A 27,636-nucleotide genomic window follows, 5' to 3' on the forward strand; every position below is an offset into this window, starting at 1 on the left:
ATCAGCAACCATTTTATGCTTCATGCACCCCTTCTCTGCGGCGACCACGTTTTGTTCATCCAGTCGCTTTCATGGTTCCGGCCCCAGACAAACGTATGCAGTGACAGGAGACTTCAAGGAGTAGGCGGGGGGACGCCAGAAACCTAGCCGAAAGCCCCCTCCCCAACCCGCCGCGGAGGAGCAGCGCCGACCTCCCCATCATGGCGGCCGCGGGCGGGGAAGCCGAGCCGTGCGTCGCGTGCGTGCCTCCTCCCTCCCCTCCCCCTCCTCGGCGGCGGCCGCGGCGGCAGAGGCGGCAGCGCTCGCCATTGCCGCTGGTGGCAGGAGGCTGCGAGGAGCCGGCGCGGTCGCAGTCTCCACGGCGCAGGCCCACGGTAGCGCAGCCGCTCTGAGGTGAGTGCCCTACCGCGCAATCTCCAGCTATTTCAGCCCCGGCGCAGCCGCAACACGCCGCCCGCCCGCCGGCCGGCCGGCCCGCCCCGCAGCCGGCACCCTGCCGCCCCCGGCTCCGGGCCTGGGCCCCCGCTGGATTCGGCCCGCCTGGGGCTGGGGGCCCCGGCCCGGCCCAGTCAAACCGCCACCCCGAGGATGCGCAGGCCGCACTAGGCCCCAGGCGTCCTGGCGGACTCGGGAGGGAGGCGCTGCCCTCCTGATAGCTCCAGGGTTCCGGCCTGCCCTGCCGCCCGAGGCTCTCGGGGCCGCGGCCTCCTCCCGGTGGTGGAACCCAGAGCCCGGCCTTCCCGCGGGCTCGGGAGCGGGCGGCCCGGGAGAGCGCGCCGGGCCCGGGAGCGGGAGGTGGGCGGGCTGCGCGGGACCGGAGCCGCGGCTCGGCGTTCGCCCCCTGGGCCCTTCCCTGGTCTCGTTCGCGGGCGGCACGGCCCGGCGGGACCGGGCGGGGCGCGGGAGCTGCTGTCTCCTGCGGGAGAAGAGGCTGGCTGAGCTGACGACCTCCGAAGCTTCCCTCCCGCCGGGGTGGCGTGGGCTTGTTACCCAGGTGGACTGGGGGACGCTGGAATATGGCGCGTTGCCCACCTTCTTGCAAGTTGTTAGGAGGCGGCCCAGGCGGCAGTTCGAGGAGGAGGGCGCAAAGTCCTTTTGTACGCAGAAATAAGGAGCGACATTGTGTTTTTTTCCCCAGCGGAGATGTGACCATGGCGGGGTCTCAGTTCTTCCTGTCCCTGGGGTGGTGATCTCTTGGGTAAGGGAGGGGGGAGTGGCGCGCCCCTACTAAGGAACCGAATCTTTGCTACTGGAAAGACGGGGCTCGGAGATGGTCTTGTGCGTGGTATTATTACCGTATTCCCAGCCTTTTGGGGGAATTCGAGGGTTTGCCATTGCATGTTATGCACTTCACTGTACCGTGATGTCCACCACTTCTCTCACCTGTTGTGTTGTTGCTTCTGGTCCCAAAGTTTCTACTGTGCATCTAACTGTGCCCACCAAAACTTGAAGTTATTTTAAAATCTTAATGTTTTTAGGGCTTCAAATGATATCTGCCAACCAGTTGGAGGAGCTGTTGCCTGTTCACCTTCCCTTCTTCCAATCATTAAGTTAGAATACTGTATATTAATTGTTTGCTCTAGAGCTGGTGTCAGTTGTGCTGAATTCTTTTTTGTGGTCATAGCAAAATTTACATATTAAAAAAGTGTTTAAAGGATATCATTGCATTGGGAGAAAGGTAGTGTGAGTGAGCCTGTCAACCTGGACGGTGTTCAATAGTATGGGTACAGCTTTTGTAACAGGGCATCTTCTGTGCTCACAGTGGTCCTTTTCCCGTTCTATCTCAGCTTTGTCTCTTAAAAAATTCCTATTATTATTATTATTAGGCCTTGAACAGTAGGTTATTGGATTCGTCTTCACTCAGGGAAAGCTTTGGAGATGTGTGTGTGTTTTGGTTTCTTAATTCAGTAGTATCCTGACTCCCTAGAATTGTTTGAAAGTTCCTGACAAGTTATCCTATAAATTAGTGAAAATTTGACTAGCTTTATCTATGCATCTGAATGTAATTTCCTTGTGAGTGCAAAAGGCAACATACAATTACCATATGTAATGTAGTTTATTTAACTCTTGGCTCCTAAATTGTGTGCAGAATTTTTTGTCTGGGGACTCCTCCTGCCGCATTTTTCTTTGGTGCTGGGGATCATGCTCAGAGCCTTGGGGCATGCTAATGCTATACCACTGAGCTACACTCCCCAGCCCTTTTTTTCTTCTGATAGTACACTTTCTTTCAACAGGGTCTTTGACCAAAACAAACAAAACAAAAATCTGATTAGAATAACTGTTTATTTAATCCTTTGGCTCACCTTATTTGCAATATCATAGTCTCAACACTCAGCATAAAGGAGGGAAAATGACCTTTTGCTTAATAGTGAGTAGTCCATATTCTCATTTAGAGAGAAAAAGGAAAAAAAAATCTCACGCAAATAATTTTGCGTGTTTTAATGCTGTGTTTTAAGGAAATTTAGCTTCTGGAGTTAGTTACAGTCACCTAAGGGACTATAGGAGTTATGAATGTCCTTGTCCAGATACAGAGGGAATAAAAGCAGAAAGGATTTCAGTTTTTCCTCCCAATTCATGTGTAGTCCAGTGGAATCCAAAACTGGAATTTTTTTTTGTTTTATTAAAACATAGTTATGCAACCATTGCTGTTTTAGTTAGGGTGTTGAAGGCCAACTTCCTACAATTAAAATACGAGTTTACATTGCCTGTATACCAGATTTAACCAGCCCTCTGCGTTGTTTTCAAGAAGCATTGTAAATGAAGTACACAAAAATGGGTGATTGAGAAATTAAGCTTTTTATCTAGGATTAATTTTTTACAACTTTTCTTATATGTAGTAAGGCATTCAGTAAATGTTTGTTGGGGAACAATAATGATGAATGACAATTATTGAAATTAAGCCTTTTTCATAAGTATTTGAAAAGGCATGATGAATTTTTGGTTTGGTGGGAGGACTATGAACCTCAGCCTTCAGAAGCACACACTTCAGGAAGTTAATGTGTATGTCAACTTCTGTCAGATGTCTTTAGACAAGCCCTGTGCTTGATGCTGAAGCAGGCTTATTCATCTACTCCAGGTTGAAGGGTGAGGGGAAACTGTGGGTTGTTGAGTTTCACAAATACCTACTCTAACCTCAAGAGTTTATATGCATCCTTTCTGGGTCTGTAATCAAGGCCAGTCCAGGAAATGGGATATTTGAGAATTGAGATGTGTATGTGTGACTATATATGATGCTTATTAACATAGAAATAGTATTTGGAAAATCCATTTTACAAAATATCATTCTTTGGTTTTGTAAAAAACATTTCAGAAACTGTTCAATGCTAAGGACATTTTCTTTCAGCTCTTTCATGTTTTCCTTGAAAGCTAAGGCTAGTGTTTTCAGCCTAAGCTTACCCATGAATGTTGAGTAAAATAGCCATGAGAAAGAAACCCACTTGTTAAATTTCTTTTAGAAACATTTTATTTAGTCCAAGTCCAGTGTTTTTTGAGTCTCTGGATACATATTAATTTTTGTGTTATGTATCATATAGTTACGTCTTTATTAACTAGGGGGGTGCATTATCCACTTTGTTGGGTGTTCAGTTTAGTGCTTTTATCCATCAGTATTTTAAGGTGAACAGGCTAGAAGAGAAATAATAAAGGTAAAATCTATTTTGGTGTTTGCAAATTACAACCACATTGAGTTATTGGAAACTTTTAATCTCAGAGTAACAAAAATTCTTTGTTTGAGATTATTTTTTAAAATTTTTTTTAGTTGTTGATAGACGTTAGTTTATTTGTGTATTTATATGTGGTGCTAAGAATCGAACCCAGTGCCTCACACATGCCAGGCAAATGCGCTACTGCTGAGCCACAACCCAGCCCTGTTTGAGATTATTTTATGTAGCATGGACAAAACTTGAATAATGAGTTTTAGACTGCTCAAGGAAAATAATGGGATTATATATATCTTGGAATATATATATTTTTCTAAAGTGCAGTTCAGAGTTAGGCTAATGTGTTTTCAACTTCATGCAATGCAATTTAGTTGCTGAGATATTAAAAATGTTTCATCATGTGTTGTTGTTTTGTTTTTTTTTTTTTTTTTAAGCAGGTTACAGGTTTATTTTTTAGTTTTTGGCGGATACAACATCTTTGTATGTGGTGCTGAGGATCGAACCCGGGTCGCACGCATGCCAGGCGAGCGTGCTACTGCTTGGCCATATCCCCAGCCCTCATCCTGTGTTCTTTATGCCTAAAATGTTCTAAATATGTGCATTTATATGATATCAAATTAAACCTATGAACTGAAGAAATGCCAGAAATACAGCTGTTTAAGATGATTGAATATATTAAGGAACAAAATTAGTTGCAGTTGTGGCAGGCCTACTACATTTGTGATCCTTTGAGGCAAATCTGTATTCTGTCACTGATATCAGTCACTTATTTAAAAGAGATAATTTGACCATGAGGGAGACATCTGCTTTGGCCAACCTCAAATGGTTTAAAATTCCACCTGCACCAAATCATCAGGCAATTTCTTTAAGAAGCCATGTCTTGTAAAGAAGGTATGTGTGGTTGAAGAGGGAAAGGGAAAGTGACATCTGATTAAAAAAAAAAAAAATTGGTGGGGATATTTGAAAAAAAAATGTAGTTGTGGATGGACAGAATGCCTTTATTTTACTTGTTTATTTTTATGTGGTGCTAAGGCTCGAACCCAATGCCTTGTACGTACTAGGCAAGGGCTCTGCCACTGAGCTACAGCCTCAGCCTAGGGTGAAGATATTTTTAAACCTACTTTAATCATTTTGGTGATTTAGAGTATCTCTTGTTTGTGGTAATTGCATTTTTTATTATATAAGCAGTGTATTTAATTGGGGTATGCTGGTTTCTGTGGTTAGAAATGTGAAAAGTTTGATAATTTAAGTGGACATTATCTTAAGATTTCTTAAAGTGGTGCCTGTTGGATAAACTATATGGGCCTTTTTAAGGCATCTTTGTGAAGGATGAACTTCAAATGCTTGTATGTTAAGACCTTTTTTTTTTTTTTTTTTTTTTGAGAGCTTGTATTTTACTGTTGCTAGTTGTAAAGTCTTTGCTCTTTAGAACTTAGTCTGTTTTGTTGCTGCTCCTGAATGCTAATGTGGTTAGGCTGGCAGCTAAACCTACAAATAACAAGAGGAAATTAGGAAATGTCCCCATGAAACATTGCTTAAAGCTATTAAAGCAGTGGACTAGAAATGGGGAGCTAGGGATCAGGAGACCTAAGTTTTGTTTTGTGTTCAGAAGAGAGTGAGGCATACCCTCCATTGAGAAATAACCTCCTTATGTGTGTCCTTTTTTTAGAGTTTTGCCATTCATTTACCAGACATTGATTAAAGACATTGAACATTCTTGTCATGTGCTAGGTGCTAGAGTCACAAGTGAACTGGGGGCCTTGTCTAGGAAAGGATAAAGATTGGGCTCTTCTAACTATAGTATAACTTGTTGAAAACCAAAATAGAGTAAAGAAAGAGTGGTGTGGCATTGGGAAGAGAGGGAGGGATACCTTTTGGGAAGGGGTCAGTGACAGGGAAAATAGGTGAGGTTAGGGATCACTTTTTTCATGTAGGAGAGGTTTGAGGCCTCTGAAGGAAAAATAGCATTTTTACTGATAGAGAAGAGGAGGCTACAAGAAGGCCATCAACAGTATAATTTGAGAAATGGCAAGTAAAGTTTACTGTAGTTGTGAGTACTAGAAAATGGAACCAATAAAGTTGTGGCTTCATAGGAAGAGTTTGTAATGGCATGCTCAAAAGCATGGATTTTATTCTGTAGGTATTTTGGGGACTATATGAAATTTGAGTAGGAAATCTACTCTGATTTTGAATTTTTTAAAGTAATATCTTTTTTTGTGTGTGTGTGTTAATGCTGGGGATTGAATCCAGGACCTTGCTCATGCTAGGCAAATGCTCTTACTTTGAGATACACCTCCAATTCTTACTCTGTTTTTAAAAAAAGATGATGTGAAGATTGGATTGTATACCTTTGAGACTACTAAGTTGTGATTTAAGAGGAGATAAATTCTGGAGATTATTTTTAAAATTGTCAGGTTTTGGTGGTATTTGAGTACAAGATTATAATCTGGTTAAAGGATGAAAATGTATTTAAGTTAGAAATTGTGTAGGAAGAACAGAATTTGAGGAGGAAGATAATAGGGCATTATTCCAGATGTGGTCAGTTTGCGGAGGGAATGAACTGACTGAATCGAATGTAGGGATTAATTAAGAGATTTGCATTCATCAGCATAATGTCATATGGAAACTGTAAAAATAGTATAATATTAGAAGTGAGGAAAAAACTAAGGGCAGCCTTGGGAACATCAACATCTGAGGGTCAACTAGAAGAGGATCCTAGAGGGAAGTTGATGAAATTGTGAATAATTAATAGAATGATGTAGGGTTGAAGAAGCTGAGGAGAGGGATTAAGAGAATCTTAAGGGCTGGAGATATGGCTCAAGCGGTAACGCGCTTGCCTGGCATGCGTGGGGCGCTGGGTTCGATCCTCAGCACCACATAAAATAAAGAAGTTGTGTCCACCGAAAACTGAAAAATAAATATTAAAAAATATTTAAAAAGAATCTTAAGAGGGATGTTTGCCATGTGAAATACTACAGAGAACTTACTGGGATAAAAATTGGATTTGGCATTTAAGAGGTAAAAGAAATTGTATGTATGTATTATGCATGTATTTTGCCAGGCATCATGATAATTTAGACAATATATTTCTAGAGCATTACTAAATATGGGTAGAGGGCCTTTGAAACCCAATTTAATAGAAGACCCATGCTTAGAAATAGGTTTTGTTTTTCCCTTTCTCTCATGGGAATGGCAGCTTGAAAGTTTCAGGAGGTGACCCCCAGTGGGGACTTCCTAAAAATCTTTTCTCCCCATTGTTGGGCTTTTGTTGTTTAATTTTTTATTAACACCATCTTGAAAGCCTGTTTCTAATTCTGAGAATTAGAATCCATTTGAGTTGCTAGTCTCTTAAAATACAAATTCCTCTTGGAGGATTTTGAGGTTTTATGATATTAGTATGTTAAATATAGGGATTTAATACCTAAGATTTATGATTCTGGGGTTCAAGAAAATATATTTTGACTGCATGACCCTGAATCTCTTGAAACTGCATGAAAAATTTGTACGAGTACCTGTGCAATAATGTGGGGACAAGGGTTCCTTCTCACTTTTACAAGATTCTCAAGGAGCTGGGCCTCGTGGTGCACACTTGTAATCCCAGTGGTTTAGGAGACTGAGGCGGAGAATCACAAATTCAAAGCATGCCTCAGGAATTTAGCAAGGGCCTAAGCAATTTAGGGAGACCCTTTCTCAAAAATAAAACATAAAAAGGGTTAGGGATATGGCTCAGTGATTGAGTGCTCTGGTTAATCCCTGACTACCCACCACCACTACCACCACCAAAAAAAAAAAAAAAAAAAAAAAAAAAAAGATTCTCAAGGAGCTTTTGACACAAAAGTTAAGGGTCTTTTCACAAACATTAATGATTAAATAAAGTGTTGATTGTGTTAGTTGGCTGAAACCAGTTATCTTTACTAGTGGAATAAATCAAGGGAAAGAAATTTTGAGTGAGTGTCTAGGTGAGGAACTTTTGGAAGACATGAGGCACCTCTTTTTTGGGGGGGGCAAGTACCGAGAATAGGGGCACTCAATCACTGAGCCACATCTCCAGCCCTATTTTGTATTTTATTTAGAATCAGGGTCTCACTGAGTTGCTTAGTGCTTTTGTTGAGGCTGGCTTTGAGCTGGTGATGCTGCTGCCTCAGTCTCCCAAGCCTCTGGGGTTACAGGCACATGTCACCGTGCCTGCCTGATTCACCTCTTAGAGATGGGAGTAAGGACCACCAGGAGGAAGATAGGGGGAATGCTAAAATAAAGCTTAATAACCAGTTTCAGAATTTTGCCAAGTATTTTATTAGAGTCCTTATTTTTTGTTTATTTGTTTTTAATACACCAGAACTCATACTAATAGATGACTCTTTATGCTCTATTGATACAGTAGGCTTTGGGGGTGATTTAATGGTAACACATTGTAGTGTTCACATACAAGAATGATATGAATAAATGGGTAATCTTAAACTGAAAACTTGTGTTATTTAATTTGTAAGTAGCTTGTTTGTGGATTACCTGTTTTGACACATAATAATTGTATACGTGTGCTACAGTGTAATATTTTTACTTATATTTTATATTTTTACTATTGTTTTAAAGAAAAAGTGTGTTTTGAAGGAAACAGGTTACTTCATCAATTATACTGGCAGACAAAATTCATTTTTGAGTTAGAAGTTGCTTATATTTCGGAAAATTTCAAAGGTGTACAAATGTTTCAGTGATATGGGATAAGATAAAGAAAAAGGAAAAACATTTTCTTATTTAGTTTTTCTTACCATAAAATGAAAGTACTGTTGAACTATTTTGTAAGGTCTTTCAGAAATACAACAATTATGGAATACCTTGAGATCTAAGGTGATTTAATGGAAACACATTGTAGTGTTCACATTTCTAAAGTCATGAATAAAATGTAGGTATTTAAAAACATTATTTATAAAATATTCCATACTAGAACTTATTTGATTTCTACATTATTTCTTTCTGAAACTTTAGATAATTGTTCATTTTTAGTTTCTTCCTGAAGTCTTTGGATCTTTGAAATCAGATTGGGAGACAGTTTTGTCTGCTAGTCCCTAGTTGCCAGGGCAGTGATCTTCAAACTTTTTTTTTTTTCTTGAGCTACACCATTAGCACAATCTCCACATTTAAAAAAATAATAATTTTCAGTTGTCAGTGGATTTTTTATTTACTTACATGCGGTGCTGAGGATCAAACCCAGGGCCTCACACATGACAGGCAAGTGCTGTACCACTGAGTCACAACTCCAGCCGATCTCCATACTGTTAATTGCTAAACTTATAGTTAAAATAATTAATATCAGTTGGCATTGTTTTGTAGGATATCCTATGAAAGTTAGTAAAAGCAAGAATGATATGAAATAATGGATAATCTTAAACAGAAAACTGTTATAACTATAGTGACCCTACTATGCTATATAGAACACAAGAACTTAATCCTTTGATACTATTTATGTACTCATTAATTAACCTTTTTCTATCCCTTTCTTCCCAGTACTCTTCCTAGCCTCAGGTAACCACTATTATATTACCAACTTCTATGAGATCAACTTTAGCTTCCACTATGAGTGAGAACATTGGGTATTTCTGCCTGACTTATTTCATTTAACGTAATGTCCTCCAGGTTCATTCATAGTGCTACAAAATGGATTATCTTTACATTTGCTAAATCTACAAAGAGTGTCCAAATAAAACTAGAATATTTTGTCTTTTCCTTTGGGCACTTGTGTTTGTTTTGTCTTTCATTAAACAATTATGACAATTTTTGGTAATATATCTTCCATATAAAAGTGGCCCATAAGGGGCTGGGATTGTGGCTCAGCAGTAGAGTGCTCGCCTAGTGCTTGGGGGGCCCTGGGTTCGATCCTCAGCACCACATAAAAATAAATAAAAAAGGGTATTGTGTCCAACTACAACTAAAAAATAAATATTAAAAAAATAGCCCATAAGTCATAGAACCAGCCAAGGTTTGCTAAGTAAGAACAATGTCATAGAACTAGCATCTTGACCCAAAAGCTAGCTTCAGGTAATAAATCCGAAGAAAAAAATAATAATCCTGATATATCACCAATTACATGGCTTAAAATTTTTGCCTTTTAAAATTCTTGACTCTAAAGTTTCTCTTAAATAAAAATTCCTTCTAAAATCTGAGTCTCTTGTAAGACTATAGACTGTATATTTTATATAGAGACTATAACATTTTATACTATATATTTTTATATATTGTAATTTAGAAAGGCATGTAATATGTGCTCATTGTAAAACAGCAGAAGAGTAATCATGGTTTTACACAAAATTCGTATTTTAGTTGATTTATATAATTATATACCGTATGTATGCATATATAAAAATATAAAACAAAATAATACAGTGCATACTGTCTTGGACCTAAAATGTCTAAGCACATTTGATATTATCAGCCTTTTTTTATTCTGGAGATTGAGCTCAGGAACACTTTACCACTGAGCTATATCCCCAATTCCTTTTTTTTTTTTTTTTTTTTTTTTTTGAGAAAGGGGCCTACTAAGTTCCTGAGGGTCTTGATGAATTGCTGAAGCTGACTTTGAACTTTGATCCCCTTGCCTCAGCTTCCCAATTCACTGGGGTTACAGGTGTGGGCCACAGCTCCTGGCCTACGATCAATTTTTGTCCTGAAACATTAAAAAAATTTTTTTTTTTTTTATAGATAGACCTTTATTTTATTTAGTCACATGTGGTTCTGAGAATCGAACCCAGTACCTCACTCAGTGCCAGGCGTACTACCTGTGAACCCTGAAACATTCTTAATGGGGCAGTTACAAATCTATAGTTTAAAATTTTCTCTCAAATACACATTTACTTGAGAAATGCTTGCTATTTATTCCATGCTCTGTGGTTTTGCTGAGGTAAGGATAACTTTGGAGTAAGGGTGTAAAGGCTTGCTAATGAGAGCTTACTTAGTAAAGACTGAAAGCTAAATCCTGGGTTAACCTCAATTTCATTCACATATTAACTTGCTGCTTCTCCACTCTGGCATCATACTTCCTAAGCAAAGATTTATGTTTGCAGGGTAATTTCAGAAGTGAACATCTTATTTCAGTATATTGTTGGTCTTTCATGTAACCCTGGGACCTTCTGAGTTGTTATTCCCATTGATAATAAATCAAGTATTATTATTAGTGGTGGTATAATATAGTTATGTTAAAAATACCTTTTTTGGGAGGCTGGGGTTGTGGCTCAGTGGTAAGTGCTCGCCTCGCACATGTGGGACCCTGGGTTGGATCCTCAGCACCATATAAAAATAAATAAGTGAAATAAAGGTATTGTTTCCAACTACAACTGAAAAATAAATATTAAAAAAAATACCTTTTTTTAGGAAGAAAATCTTTGGAAGCTCAAAAGACTTTATAAAATATAAATATTTTTATTTCTATGAAATATGTAATTCATATTCCCCCAATGAAGTGATATATAATTTATGTGTGTATATAAAATTCTAATTTTACATATAAAGTAACTGGTCTTTCTCAAAGCTTCCTAAAGATTTTTATATAGTAGAATCCTCTTTAGAACTATTAATATAACCCAGTTTTCCTGACTACTCACTTAATTCTGTGTTTAATCCTTCTGATAGCTGTTTAGTTTTTGTACAAAGTGGTAACCAAATCTTGGGTAACATTTTTCATCTAAGTGCAGTCATACTTTGGCTTAACAATGGGGACACATTCTGAGAATTGCATTGGTAGGTGATGTTGTTGTTTAAGAATACCATAAATTGTGCTTACATAAACCTCGATGGTACAGCTTCCTTCCCACCTAGGCTATATGGTAGTGAATCTCTCCTAGGCAACAAGCCTGTACAGCATGTTACTGTACAGAATCCCAGTAGTTGATTATAATAGAATGGTGAATACCTGTATATCTAGGTGGAAAAGGGACTGTAAAAATACTACTTAAAAGAGGGTATGGGGTTGGGGTTGTGGCTTAGCGGTAGAGCGCTTGCCTAGCACGTGCAAGGTCTTGGGTTCAATCCTCAGCACCACATAAAAATAAATAAATAAAATGTATTGACAACTACAACTAAAAAAATTAAAAAAAAAAAAAAAAGGGTACATCTGTATCAAACACTAGAGAATGGAGCTATCAGGACTGGAAGTTGCTGTGGGTGAGTCAGTGACTGGTGAGTGCATGTGAAGTCCTAGGACATCACTATAGACTATTTTATAAACACTGTATACTTAGGCAACACAAAATTTGTGAATTTTTCTTCAGTAATAAATTTCTCATACCTTTCTGTAACTTTTTAATAAACTTTTTACATTTTAACTTCCTGACAGTTAACTTAAAACAAACATTGTACAACTGTACAAAAATATTTTTTCTAGGCTGGGGCTGTAGCTCAGTGGCTTGCCTAGCACCTGTGGGGCACTGGGTTCAATCCTTAGCACCACATAAAAATAAATAAAATAAAGGCATTTTGTCCGTCTAAAACTACATTTTTTTTCTTTTATAAGTTTCTATTTTTGTGGGGTGGAAGAATAATGTAAGTTGAACTCAGGAGTGCTCTACCATTGAGCTACACCCCTAGCCCTTTTTATTTTTTGTTTTGAGACATGGTCTCACTTAATTTCTCAGGCTGGCCTGGAACTTGTGGTCTTCCTGTGTAAGCCTCCCAAATTGGTGGGATTAAAGGCGTGCACTACAGCAGGCAAATAAAATTAAAAATTTTAATTTAATTTTTTGCTTCTAAAACTTGTGTTGTTATTTAAAACAAATTAAAGAAAAAAAACTTGTGTTGTTAAAAACTAAGCCACAAACACACATGTTAATCTAGGCCTATAGAGGGTCAGGATCATCAATATTACTGTCCTATCTCCACATCTTTTCCCACTGGTAGGTCTTCAGAGGCAAGAACACATGTAGAACTGCCATCTCTTAATCTTTTAAAGTGTTCTGCAGTTTCCTTTTCTCTTGCCTCTTCTTCAGCAGTGTATTCCTATTCCTTATTTATGCTTGACAAGATATTAACTCAGTGTCTTGTAGATGTAGTGGGAGGTAGAGAATCTGGGAATTAAAAAGTATTGATGTTTTGTCTCAGATTTTATTTTCATTTTTTTTATATCTGAAAAGAGTGAGAGCAGTAGCTAATTTTCACATGAGAGTCCACCAGGAGGATGGATTGTCATCTCTGAAGTTTTATAGCCAAATGTTACTCAAGGTCCTTTAAATAGATAGTCTTTGTTTAATATTAATTTAGTGCTTGTGGTACAGTAGTGATTCTTTTAGATTTGCACTGATTTGAACTTTTTAACTAGAAATAACGATGTTCTTATGAAATAATTGTTTTTCTTTAAAGATAAAAGATTGTGCAACTGTTCTGCATCAATATGCATACTCAGATTTGGCCAACCATTGGAGGTTCAGGATTCTATGTACACTGCCTATTCTTGGATACCTGGAATACACTGCATCACAAAATGAACTTCCTTTTCAAACTTGCCCTGTTCCATTCTTGGTTACCTCAGTCAATAGAGCCATTTCATCCAGTTTCTCACAGCAGACTCCTTGTCTTTCCATATTCTATAATCCTGTTCTTTTAACCTTCTAAATAAGCTTAGTCTGTCCTCTTCATTTTTACCACTACATTTCTATCTTAGCTGCTTGTTGTCTTTCTTGGACACTTGCAAGTGGTCACTTACATCCAGTGTGACCAGCCACTCGTACATTAGTGCAGCCAGAATGAACTGATTTTTCTAAATACATAGATCTGGACATGTTATCTTGGAATTTAGGATGAAGATGAAGTTGCTTAATGTGGCTGTGCTAAACTTTTGGACCATTTTGTACTAACCATTTTCCCTAACAGATTTTTTTTCTGTTTCTTGACTAGAAAGCCTTTTATTTCTTCTCTATGTAGGAAATCTTATACATTTTTTGAGTCTCTGCTCAAGCATAATTTCCAAGTTATGCTTGATTTCCCTCATTTTTTAGCTTTTTCCTTATGCATTCATTTATGCAATTTTATCTTTATTGCATATTACCCACCAGAATATAAGAGTGGATAATGTGCTTGTGTTCATCTTCAGGCACCAGACTTACCAGGAGATAGTACCTGACACATAACAAGCTGTCAGAATTATTTGAATGATTGTAGAATCCTCACAAAACTAATTTGTATTATTATACCTTATTGTTAGGCTGTTGTGGCACCATCTAACATTTTATAATTTTAGGGACTCATGGTGGAAAGAGATTCTAAGCCAGCTGTGTTGCTTAAAAGTAAAGTCATCAGTCACTCCTTGAACACATCAGTCTGACTAGTCTTTAACACATTTAGGTGGTTAGAAAGTATAATTTCAACTGAAATTTCTCCTTGGAACTTTATCTATTGATCTTGCTTCTTTTGTGGGGGTGGGGCTTCCAAAAACATAATTTCCATTTTCATTGTAAAGTCTTCTGAACTCTGTTTTAGTGTAAATATCCTTATAGCCTCCTTCAGCTTTCTGGGATAGGGTGTGCTTGAAATATGAAGTTTGGGGGCTAAATATAAATACCTTCCTTAACAAATTACAACAAATTTAGTGGTTTAAAACAAAAATATATTCTCTCACAGATCCAGAGACCCTTTGTTCAGAATCAAGGTGTTTGCAGGGCTGTGCTCCCTCAGGAAGCTCTAGGGAAGAGTCTGTCTTTTATGCTTTGTGTAGTTTTTGGTGGCTTGCCGTCACTTGTGGCTACATTAGTCAGGTGTTTGCCTCCATGGCCCCATTTTCTCCTACTCTTCTGTCTGTAATCTCCATCTGTCTGAGTTGTATGAGGACAGTTGTTGGTTTGTACCATCTTGTGACAATATAATTTCAGGATCCTTAATTCAGGGCTGGGGATATGGCTCAGTGGTAGAGTGTTTGCCTAGCATGCATGAGGCCCTGGGTTCAATCCTCAAAAAAAAACTTATTTGATTACATCTGCAAAGACACTTTTCCCAAATAAGGAAACATTCATGAATTCCAATGATTTAGAACATGGCCATGTCTTTTTGAGAGCTACCATTCAAACCATTAACAGGCTACAGGCTTAAATTATGGTAATACCACCTACTAGTTTTGCAACCTGGAACATGTTGCTTAATTTTTGAGTCTGAATCTCCTTAAAATTTTAATTCAAGGACAATAATGCTTTTATCACTAATGTGAAGATATAAAGAAAATTCATGTGAAGTACTTAGCATATGGTAGCTAATGCATTAAATGTTGCCTTCTACATGTCTAACTACCCAGATTCTACTGTGCTTGGTCAGCATCCCTGGACATCATGTGTGTCCTAGAATCTCACATGAGTTGCAAGACTGATCTGATAAATGCAGGTTTTCTGATGTTATAGACACAATTTAGCCAACTGTGATGTTGCCCAAATTTAAATTTAGGTTTATCTGTAGCTGCATCATAGGGCTTTATTGAACTTAGAATTGGTTAAAATCCCCAAGCCTTTTTCATTTATGATTAAATCTATATTGTGTAGTGGAATTTGTAGGTTCAAGTGCATATTGTCAAAAATTACATTGTATATCATGAGTGCTGATAATATCAAGTCATAGTACCTAGTGCATATTGGGAGCTAAAGCTCCCAATTTTTTAATGCTGAGTTTTTTTAAACATATTTTTTAGTTGTAGATGGACATAATGCCTTTATTTATTTTTGTTTTTTATGTGGTGCTGAGAATGGAACCTAGTGCCTCACACATGCTAGGCAAGGGCTCTACCTCTGAGCTCCAGCCCCAGCCCATGAATGCTGAATTTAATGTTGCTTGTGGTTTAAGAAATATTTAAATTTAGCTCCTTTGTGCTATTCAGAGAGTATTTTTTAAAACAAGTGCTGTGATTAATGTAAAAAGAAAAAAAAGTTACCAATGGAGTAGCAACTATATCAGTTAATGTTGGGCAGTTGAATGGCATCACTAGAGTCTCCTGTGAACAAGATGCTCTTCAGGTAATCAATGGCTGATCACTTCTGGTTAATAGACAGATTGTTCTTGATAATGTCTTCAAGTGTGAGATGTGTGTCATTACTAATGTGACAAGTGTGTATCCAGTGATTTTTCAAATCTATTTTCATACTAGCATTTTTTGGCATTTGAATTTGAGATAAAAGACTAGAGAAATCAGTGATGTAGAGATGGATTTTTGAAAATATCTAGTCCTTCCCACCACTGCCTTGGTACAAGGATTGAGCTCAGAGGTACTTCACCGCCGGGCTACCTCCCCAACCCTTTTTAAGTTTTTGTTTTGAGACAGGGTCTTACCAACTCTTTGAGGCTGGCCTTGAACTTGTGATTGCCTCAGCCTCTGGAGTCTCTGGAATTACAGTTGTGAGCCACTGTGCCTGCCTAAAAATATCAAGTTGTGAGTAAGTATTACATGCATGTGGTTAAGAAGACAATGTAAAAAGGAATACAGTGCAAAGCGACTTTCTCTTCCATACTTTCCCTTTCTGGAAACCATCACCCCTATTTTTTTTTTTTGTCCTTCTAGGTAGGCTAAACAAAAATGTTTGTATCCATCCCTTTTAAAAACAAACATGAAGCTGGGCATGGTGACACACACCTGTAATCACAGCTGTTTTGGAGTCTGAGGTAGTGAATTCAAGTTCAAGACCAGTGTTGGCAACGTAGTGAGACCCTGTCTCAAAATTTCAAATAAATAAATAAATAAATGAAAAGGGTAAATCTCTTCTTAGTTAAATTCCCAGTACTGCCATAATACAAAAATTAAACATAGAAATCATAGCATATATACATAAACAAGTGCTTTCTTAAAAAGATATAGAATTTTTTAAAAATGTAGGACCAATGTAGGATTTCAAGGGTTTTTTTTTTGCCCTTTTTTGAGAATCGGGGAACCAAATTCACTATAAATTAGGTTGTGTGGGATCCATTTCCAAGAGAATTGTGAATGAGCTAGCTCCTGTGTAAGAACTCTTTTTAAAAGGCTGACTCAAAGTTATTTATTTAGAAAAGAATAAATAAAAACTCACTAATTCAAATTGGCTTAACACAACACCTTATTATTGCTTGGGCCTTTTTCATGCTTACTAAATGAATTACTCATTTTGATTATATTGACATCAATAGGTCTAGTTTGTCTAGGAATAATTAAAATATCCAGGAATAGAAAGGCTATGGTGCACATTCTGCCTTGGATTGTTATTTGTTTTTCTCCCTCTTGTATTTTAAGCCAGTAATTCATTCATTCTTTCTTTTTTTTTGTTTGTTTTGTTTTGTTTTGTTTTGTTTTGTTTTGTTTTTGGTACCAGGGATTGAACTCAGGGGCTCTGGGCCACTGAGCCACATCCCTAACCCTATTTTGTGTTTTATTTAGAGACAGGGTCTCACTGAGTTGCTTAGTACCTTGCTTTTGCTGAAGCTGGCTTTGAACTCGCAATCCTTCTCAGTCTCCTGAGCTGCTGGGATTACAGGCGTGTGCCACCATGTCCAACTAAACCAATAATTCTTTCCTTTTCTTTCTTTTGGGGATTGAACTTGGGGGCATTCAACCACTGATCCACATTCCCAGCCTTATTTTGTATTTCATTTAGAGACAGGGTCTCACTAAGTTGCTTAGTGCCTCATATTAGCTGAGGCTATCTTTGAATTCATGAACCTCCTGACTCAGCCTCTCCAGCCACTGGGATTATAGGCTGTAAACCAGTGATTCTTAATCTTTGGTCTCAAAACCCTTTTATTCTCTTAAAAATTATTGAGGACTTTAAAGGGCTTTTGTATATGTTGACTACAGATATTAAGACTAAGAAATTTAAAAAATGTTCATTAATTGATTTTAAGAAAATAGTAAATTTTCGCATGTTGAAAGGTGTTTCTATAGCCAGTGTGGTAGTGCATGCCTATAATCCCAGTATCTCAGGAGGCTGAGGCAGGAGGATCACTATTTCAAAGTCAGCCTCAGCTATTTAGAGAGGCCTTAAGCAACTCAGCAGTCTCTTAAGTGAAATACAAAACGGCTGGGGATGTGGTGCAGTGGTTGAGGGCCCCTTAGTTAAATCCCTGGTACCAAAAAAAAAAAAAGATTTCTACAAAGAAATTTTCTGAAACAAGTTAGTGAGATTTTGTTTTCAGTTTTTACAAATCTTTTAAATGTCTGGTTTGAGAGGAAATAGGTGGATTCTCATACCTACTTTTGCACTCATTTTGTTGCAGAATGTTGATTTGGTTAAAGTAAAAAAAAGATCTTCTCATACCAAATATGTAGTTAGAAAAGAGGAGTATCTTAAGAGCCATTTTATATTTTTTTTAATATTTATTTTTTAGTTTTAGGTGGACACAATATCTTTAGAATTGAACCCAGTGCCTCACGCATGCTAGGTGAGTGTGCTACCACTTGAGCCACATCCCCAGCCCTCCATTTTAGATTTTTATGCTTCTTGTTCTTTGATGTTATGCCCAAACTCATCAAAAGTGATTTCTCTCTTTCTTTCTTCCTTTCTTAAAAAAAAATTTTTTTTTGTAGTTATAGTTGGACAGAATGTCTTTATTTATTTGTTTATTTTTTTGTGGTGCTAAGGATCGAACCCAGTGCCTCACACATGCTAGGCAAGCACTCTGCCATTGAGCCCCAGCCTCAGCAATAATTTCTTTAAAGGTGAGTTGTAATATGGAATATGAAACCATAGCTGTTCTCTGTTATGCCCAAACTTACTGGTTTGTCATGCACTTTGAATGGCTCTTTTAACCTATGCATGATTTTGTAATATTGTAGCATTGGTCATTGGAAAGTATTAGTTCACTGAGTTGTACAGATCTTCTAAATGCTGATGCAGAAATTATATTAATATTACCAACTGATTTCATAAGAAAAGCCTTTTAAGTAATGAAAAGCTATCAAGCTCACTGTGGCAGATAAGTTTTCCAGAATTCTAATTATCACTTAAAATATCAAATTTCATCATTGACAACAAATATTGCTAGTGACAGGCTGACTTTTAATTTTTGAGAAAATGTCAAATACCCAGGTCTGATCATATAATTTGTGTGACAGCCACTCTTTCAAGTAAAAATAATATTCCTTCAGGAAAAAAGTAGCTAATTTTAGTTTGATTCAGAGAATGGTGCCCATATTTTTGTGACCATCATCATACTTCCACATGTAACAGAAATACTTTGTGCATGTTCTGTTTGTTGAACAGAATAAGAAAGACATGAACTCAAGGGTGAATATTTAATAAAATTATTAATTTTTACTCATTCATTGAGCCCATTCATAAATAAAATAAACTGCCTTATCCTGCCTTTTTTTGTGAGCACATGATGGTGAAGAGTATAATAGCTACTATATTGTGGCTACTATAGTAGTTAGTAGCTGTTATCTTAAATTGTGCTGTCAGTAGTTTTACCCCACCATTGCTTTGTATCATAAGTGTAAATATAAACACTGTGGGGGGAAGGCAACTAGCTTTTAATTATTATGAAAATGATGTAGAGGTCATGGATCCCTTGAGAGTCTGAGAGACACCCAGGGTTTCATGGTTCACTTTGAGAACTGCTATTGATGTTTTCCTGCAGTTCCTGATCCAGAACGTGACATGGAAAAGGTGCTCAAAGAATATTTACTTAATGCATGTGATATGCTGGCATTTAAACATGTCAAAATTTGGTGAATGAAATTATGTAGACTGATGTCCATCCAGGCAGTTTGATTGAGCAGCTTTTCCACAGATATTGTTAGAATAAAGTGAACAAATGGAATGTAGGTGATATGTGTTGGCAATGCAAATGATGAAATAAAGAACTCAATATAAGGTGTTAGTACCTACAGAGCTAATACTTTGAGCCTTGTTAGGTTGCTATTAGTGAGTCCTCTGCTTTTTTGTCTTTAGTGGTGTAAAAGAGGATTCTAAATAGGATGGATTTAACCTGAAAAGCAAATTTCAATTTCAATAGGTCACTGCTGTGCTTGATTTTATTTTTTCAAAGTGGACTACAGAAGGTAAAATGTGAACAAATAATTTCATTTTCCCTGTGAGTTAAATAAATTTTGTTGTTCCTCTTCTAATTCATTTTTAATATGTTGGACTTGCTTTCTTCTTTCCTCTCTCTTTTTCTTTTCTTCTTGTTGGGGGAAGTTGGTTCAAGGAAACCTTTTTCTGTAACTTTTTATATTCTTTGAATTTGAGGAAATTGCTTTCCAAATAAGAAAGTCTGACCACACAAGGTAAATTGTCATATTATTTCATCCTCATGGGAATTAAAGTATAAGATTAGGTTAGGACATTGCTTTAAAACAGGGGCTATTGGTTTTCTGTTCTTTTAAAGGAAATAAATTAACAAAGGGAATGGTCACATCAAATACTTAGAATACCTTTAAAATAGTTTAACACAAAACTGTTGTAGGAATTTTGAACTTTGACCCCATTTTTGTCTTAAATGGATTTTAAATCAATATCAGGCAGGGGTGGGGGTGGGGAGGATGGTATAAACCTGTAATCCCATTTATGTGGGGAACCTGAGACTAGAGGCTCTCCGAGTTTGAGGTCAGCCTGGGCAATTTAAAGAGACCTAATCTCAGAAATTTTTAAAAAGGGATGCTGGGTTAGCTCAGTGGTAGACTGGCCCTGGGATCAATTCTGAATACTGAAGAAAAAAACCAACAATGTTAAATGCTGAGGACCAAAAATTATTCATCTTATGTTGAACAACAACAACAACAAAAATTAAATATCTTATAGTTGTCAATGGATCTTATTTATTTATTTATTTATTTATTTATTTATATGCAATGCTGAGGATTGAACCCCGGGCCTCACATTCCAGGAAAGTGCTCTCCTACTGAGCCACAACTCTAGCCCCCAAACAAATTTTTTATATTGAAATATTATCTTGAATTTGAGACAATATTTGAACTGAAGTTTTTGCCTTTATGTATAAGAGACATTTTTGTGAGCTATTTAATTTTTGTAATTTTTTTAAAAAATAAAATTGAGTGAGACTGTATAGCAAACTCATGTATATCCTAGAATATATCTGAATGTTTCTCAGAAACTTGATTTTTTAGGGAGAAACCTATTTAGTGTTTCATTGTACTTCTACCTAGTTGGCATAGCATACCACAATGATAAACAATCTGATAACCAGGAAAATAATAATTCTTTAATTATTAAAGTAAATGAATTTCTCTGAGACATCGCCAATGTAGTCATTTGTCAGTATGGACACTTTTAAGAAAAGTAAATAAAAATCCTGTGTGTTTGTAAGTTCTAGGTTGCCACATCTGATCTCATGTCACTGTCAAAACACAGGCACATTACAAAAATATTATATAAAATTAATTTCAGGCTATTTGTATAAGGAAGTATGAAACATTAATTTCATATTTAGACTTGGGTCCCACTGGGTCCCATTTCCAAGGTGTCTTGTTATGTATATGCAAATATTTCAAAATCTAAAGCACTTCTGGCCTCAAACATTTTGAACAAGAGATATCAACCTATATTTTATTCCCCTGCATTTTTACAAACTTTTAATATATATATATATATATATATATATATATATATACTAAATAATGTACATATTATGTAAACTGTATTTTCTATGGATATATATATATCCATATAAATATATATCCATAGAAAAAGTATATTGTTTTATATCTTTTAAAACTTTGTATAAGTTGTTAAACTTTATTGATACGTGTAGTTATACTCATTTTAAATGCTGTTAATATCTAATATATCGGCATGTGAAAATAATTTTGTAAGGCATCTTAAAAATAAAGTAGGAAGATGACAAAAATTTGTAAACCTACCATCCAGAAATATCACATTTGATATTTTTTTCCTTCACTTCCTCATTTCCAACTTTTGTGTGTATACTTTTGGTACCTTTTAATATCAAAGGGATCATGTTTTACGGATTACATAAAATTGTAAAACAGCCATATAAAGACTATAATCCTGGTTTAATTGATTCCTAGTTGAATAAGGATAGAATATGGATGAATACTGCATATCAGATATACATAGATATTGATGATTTATTTCTTAGTATAGAAGCACCATATAGGTGGCATCTGGGAAGAGGTGGGTCATATTGTTTAGTGTGTCTTAAAAATTAAAGATTTTTCTAATAAGCGTAGTTACCAGGTAGATGACACTTATCTCTTTAAACATTTAGAGCTGTTTTGTTTTTAACCATTTTTAATGGAAAAAAATTGGAAAAGAAGCCTATGATGAGTATCATTGTTCTGTTTAAACTGTAATACTATGTACTACTTATAATTTTATCTTTTCTTGTCAACTCAACATCACCATGAAAAGCACTGATGACTGAACTCTGTTGAGATTTCTGTTAGCCTCTTGTGCACCTTTAGTTAGATCTTTATCAGCATTCCATGCCACTGCAAGGAGGGAGTTGGAAGAGCATGATAAAATCTAAAGGCAGTTCTCACCAATGGCAGTAGTGGGAAAGGCCACCAGCAGCCTTGTCTCTTCATTGGATGAAGCTGACCCACCCTCCTGATCTCTTCAGTCTCTTCCCGCCAGTACATCCTTTATGTGCATGTGTTAAACGTTATATGATTATTAACTAAATAATGTACATATTATATGTAAATTGTATTTTAAGAATATACTTATGTATAAGCTATTATATATAAATGATGACACTATATAACTAAAAATATTCAGCATCATGGTGAAATTATTGGAAGAGTTCCTGACTGCAGTTGAAAAACCCTCTACTCGACATTTACTATGATTTCTAATGGGAACGTTTTAAAAACTCTTTTTAACTTTATATATCTTATTTTTTAAAGTAGTTTTTATATTTGTAGAAAATTTTGAATGAAAAATATGGAGAGTTCCCTTCCTATCTATTCTGCTATCTCCAGTTTCCCTTAACATCTTACTTTAATGTAAATTTGTTACAATCAATTAGCCGATATTAACTGAAACTCATAGTTTACATTGGATTTCTTTCTTTGTGTTGCTGTGTATGGGTTTTGACAAATGCATATTGATATATCTGTCATCTGTTACAGTATCATTCAGAATGGTTTCACTACCCTAAAAATCTCCTATACTCTCCTTCCCTCCTTACTTGCAAACCCTTGGCAGCTACTGATCTTGTTACTGTCTCCATAGTTTTACCTTTTCTGAAATGTCATATAGTTGGAATCATACATTTGTAACCATTTCAGATTGACTTCTTTCTCTTAGAAGTAAGTTTCTTCCATGTCTTCATGGCTTGATAGCTTATTTTCTTTTTAGTGCCGAATGTAATGTCCCATTGTATGGATGTACTATGGTTTATCCATTCACCTACTGAAGCACATCTTGGTTGCTTCCAAGTTTTTGTTTTATTTTTTGCAATTATAAATAAAGTTGCTTTGAATATTTATGTGTTGGTTTTTGTACAGATATAAGATTTCAACTCATTTGGGTAAATACCAAGGAGTGCAATTGTTGGATCATGTGATAAGAGTATATTTAGTTTTGTAAGAAACTGCCCCACTGCCTTTCAAAATGGCTGACATGCACGTTTAGCTTGCACATGCTTTTCAAAAACACATTTTTCAGGTACATAAAGGAATGATTGCCTTGTGATAGGATGTTGTTCTTCCAAGAAATTGAGGTTAGTAGGACTGGTATTTCCTACATAAATAATACTGGTTGGTTGTACTTTGTTCTTGTGTGTTTTATGTTGTATTTGTCTATCTTTTCTTTCTTCCATATTGCTCCTACTCTCTTTACTGTATTATACTGTTTCTCCTGCTTTGGAAATCAGATGACTACACTTGTTGGAATAATGTACACATTTAAAAGGCAAAGTAAGACAAAACTAAAGTCCTTCCCAAGGTTCTCTTGGCTGTGTTGTAGATATGGTTGAGATTGCAGCATTAGGTAACACATTGGATTATTAGTTTCATGATATATAATCTAAAGAAATAGAAATAAGGGAGTGGTATGTTACTAAAACCTGCTTTCCTTTGTAATTTGTTAATAATTTTTAATACTGTGATATAATAGGGTTTTCCCCCTACATTTCTCTACCCCTAAGCTTCTGTTATAGTGAGAAAGAAATCTATAGAATAGCAAAAACCTCTTTATAATTCAAAATTTAGGTTTTTTTGCTCTTTTATAATTCCTTTTGTGGGTATATTTCTCCATACCCCTAACTGTTGTAGAATTATGGCCAAATGACCTGATCCAGTTTTTCTTTCTGTTATAAGCTTGTGGATCTCATGGTTCAGAAACTCCTAGAATGAAATGACTTTGCTATCTTTGTGTATGCTAGTTGGAGCCAGGATGCATGCAAGAGCCACCTCTCCAGTGCCCCCAAGTGGTTGTCTGGTATTTGCATGAAGACATCTAGTGGTGGGAGAACTAATTCACTACTTCTGACAACTCACTATGTCTTCACACTCCTGTTAGAAAAATAATCTGTTGTTCTGAATTCAGCCCCACCTTAACTTCTCATCCATTTCTTTTTATTAGGGTCCCAAATTGTCTACTTCCTCTTCCTTGTAGTAGTATTTTAATGAGAATGATCCTTTTCAGGAAGAGTCCTTTCTCTAGATTTAAACATCTCTTTTTTCTTCCAACTATTCCTTATAATACTGGGCCTTTTCATAGTCCCAATGAAATACAATGGGTTTTTTCTACATCTTTGAAAAGTATAGTACTCAGCACTAAATACAAGTTGGTTGTTATCCACATTTTGTGTGTTGCTTGTAATGCTTCTTTCCATACTAAGTTTAGTGTGAATCAGTTCCCCCTGATTTTTTTCTTTCCGTGATGATGACATAAGCTCATCATCTATATTTTTCTGCAGAGACCAAAGTTCAGAAATGATATGTTCATGTCTATTAAAATTTATCCAGCGGCTCAGTGGTAAAACACTTGCCCAGTGTGCTCAAAGACCTGGGTTTGATCCCCAGCACTGGGAAAAAAAATTATGAGCCAGGCATGATGGCACACATGTAATCCTTGCAACTCAGAAGGCTGAGGCAGGAGGATCACAATTTTGAGCCAGCCTCAGCGACCTAGCAAAACCCTAAAAATAAAAAAGGGGGGCTGGGCTGGGGATGTGGCTCAAGCGGTAGCGCGCTCGCCTGGCATGCGTGCGGCCTGGGTTCGATCCTCAGCACCACATACAAATAAAGATGTATCTGCCGAAAACTAAAGAATAAATATTAAAAATTAAAAAAAGGGGCGGGGGCTGGGGTTGTGGCTCAGGAGTAGGGCGCTCGCCTTGCACGTGCGAGACCCTGGGTTCGATCCTCAGAGTCACATAAAAATAAATAAGTGAAATAAAGGTATTGTGTCCAATTACAACTAAAAAATAAATATTAAAAAATTTAAAAAAAAAATAAAAAAGGGCTGGGGATGTGGCTCAGTGGTTAAGCTACCTGCGTTCAATCCCCTTTACTTTGCCCCCTCCCATTATGTTAGATATTTATATTTTTCTAGGCTATTGGAGCCATTTTGAAATTGATTTTATCCCTACGGGTAGACTTTACTAGTTACCTGTCTACTTGGTGAACATACCTTCACAAACTGCCCCTTGGTACTGTTTTTTTTTTTTTTTTCCATCTACCTTTCTCAGTGGCTGCTTACATTACCTCAGCGGATACGTTTGGCTAAACATGAACGCAATAGAAAAACATACATCTACAAAGCCATCAAGGAATGTGATATGCTTGAATCATGTAGAACTTCAAAAAACCATGATTCTTTATTTTTTTACATTTAATAGTTTTTATTTATTTTAATTATGCAGTATTCTTTTGATATTTTGGAGCCAATTCATGGGTGCTTTCAGTTTTCTCTAAACTTTTTGTATGTATATGAAAAGCTCCAAGGCCCAATGTATTTGTAATTTCTAAGATAAAATGACCTTAGGCTAATCAGTAAGACAGATGTCTTAATAGTCTGGGACCCAGTTTCCCAACTGCACAAAGAAGTACTTAATTGATGTGCTCTGTGGCCTTCTAGGGAGTCTCAGCAGTACTGCAGGGGGTAAGGAAGAAGAATGGTCATTGCTCTCCATAGTCCCCATACCCCGCTCACAGGAGAAGTTCCACTTTTATTTATACTTTTGAAGTTCCATAGAGGAGTCTATTTAAAGAAAGAACTTTGTTTAAAAAGAGAAAAAAAAAGAAAGAAATTGTTTCCCAGAGGACATTGGGCCATTTTGAAGATCACTATGTCTCTGACTCCCTGAGTTTGGATACCTCAGATTTTTTATTAGGTGAAGAGAAGTGTTTATCTTTTTTTTTTTCTTTCCCAAAACTGGAAATAGCCACTATTAGGAAAGTAATTACATACTTAGATTTCTATCTCACTTTAAAATACTGAGTATGTAATTACTTTCCAAAAAAAACCTCTTTATAATCCAAAATTCTATTCTGCATAGACAAAAAAAAAGCATTCTTAACAGTTTCTGTGTATCTTTCTAGATTATTTTGTTTGTTCATAGTCATATCCATACTTAAAAAAAAGTCCATACTCATTCTAGCAGATTTTATCATTGGTTTTTCCATTTTCTAACATTGTGGATATTTTTCTATGTCAATACGCACAGGTCAACTTTATCCTTTAAGACTTCTGTAATCGTCTTTTGTTTTAATAATTTGTAGCTTTACTAAAAGCCAATATTCTGTCATACACAATACAGGGAATCTGTTATAAAGCATAACCCTAGTTTTACTTATGCATCGGTACGGGCATACTCATTGTGTTTTTCAAATGGCCACTCTTTGGGGATATTATGATACATGTTGCTTTTTCCGGTTTCTTCCCTTTCCTCTGGTTTTACTACATACCAACACCCCAGTAAATGTTATCCCAGGCAAGCTACAGATGGAGATAGCCCTTTTCTTTAGGCAATAGCTCTAATTTAATGTTCCCTTTAATAGTTACAAGTCTTTTCTGAAGAACAAAATCTTGGCAGCCTGAATTATCCGTGACACTTTTATTCTAGCATATTACTGCTGGTGAGAAAGGCAGTTGATTTGTTTTGACCCAAGTGAGCTTAGTTCTAAGAGACCTGGAAGGTGGGTGACAAGCAGCTTTTGGTTTTTTGACAGCCAGCTGCAGGATGCCCATTGTGGCCAGGCCCAAGCGGCTGCTGATAAATGTATATGGTAAATTATATTTGATGGCCTCTTTTTCCCCTTCTGTTTTTAAGAATTTCATCAAAGATCACATTGAGAAAATGGTAGTGAGAAAAAATATTTTTTATCATCATAGGATAATTATCTTCTTTCCCTTGTACAGTGCTCTATACTTTTTGAAATACATATTCTAAACCGATAAAACATTTAGTTATGGCAGTTTTTAAAATTGGAAATACAGTGTTGTAAATGGATTTAAGCAGTTTTAGTTTCTTTAGAAACCTAGGGTAACATTTTAGCAATCTATGCCTCTTTGAGTTTAGGGATATCTTTTATAGGTTAAACAAATGGAGATGTTGTTCCTTATTTTTTGGTGAAGTTGTTTTAATTTTACATTCCTAAATTTCATTCAGTCTTGAAATGTGTGCTTTTTTACTTTTCTCTTCCTTTCCTTATCTGAAAGTAAGACAGGCACCCCCCCACACACTATCCTAAATTTAATATTGTTTAATAATTCAAAATAATTTATTTTAATGAGTTACAAAGTAGATATGGAGATATTAATTTTTTTGAATGGGTACAGTTCAAATTTATATGTCTGATACTTTTCGAAGTGTTTATATCTTAAATCCTTTAGAAAGGTTTGTTATTTACATTAAAGTATTTAGGGGCTGGGACTGTAGCTCTGTGGCAGAGCACTTGTCTAGCATGTGTGAGACACTGGATTTGATCCTTAGCATCACATAAAAATAAATAAAGACACTTTGTCCATCTACAACTACGAAAAATTTTTTTAAGTATTTAGGTACTATTTATCTTTGTCTTCACATGTATTTCATATATTTGTTTTCTTGTCCAAGTAGTTTG

General features: G+C 36.5%; 1 protein-coding gene across 10 annotated transcripts in view; it reads left to right on the top strand.

Moving 5' to 3' along the window:
* Positions 1-271: 271 nt before the first annotated feature.
* The window catches only part of NRF1 (nuclear respiratory factor 1), a 140,890-nt gene continuing 113,525 nt past the window's right edge, over positions 272-27,636 (top strand). For 7 of the 10 annotated variants that reach the window (XM_081284513.1, XM_081284516.1, XM_081284511.1 and 4 more), the window contains exon 1: positions 272-393. The gene's annotated coding sequence lies outside the window, so the exon portion shown is untranslated. Of the gene's footprint in view, positions 394-981; positions 1,098-16,941; positions 18,298-27,636 lie in introns of those variants that run through there. The other 3 variants (XM_081284517.1, XM_081284514.1, XM_081284515.1) reach the window with 3 other exon arrangements.

The sequence above is a fragment of the Spermophilus citellus genome (assembly GCF_964194105.1).
Source record: "Spermophilus citellus genome assembly, chromosome: 3".
NCBI classification, from domain to species: Eukaryota; Metazoa; Chordata; class Mammalia; order Rodentia; family Sciuridae; genus Spermophilus; species Spermophilus citellus.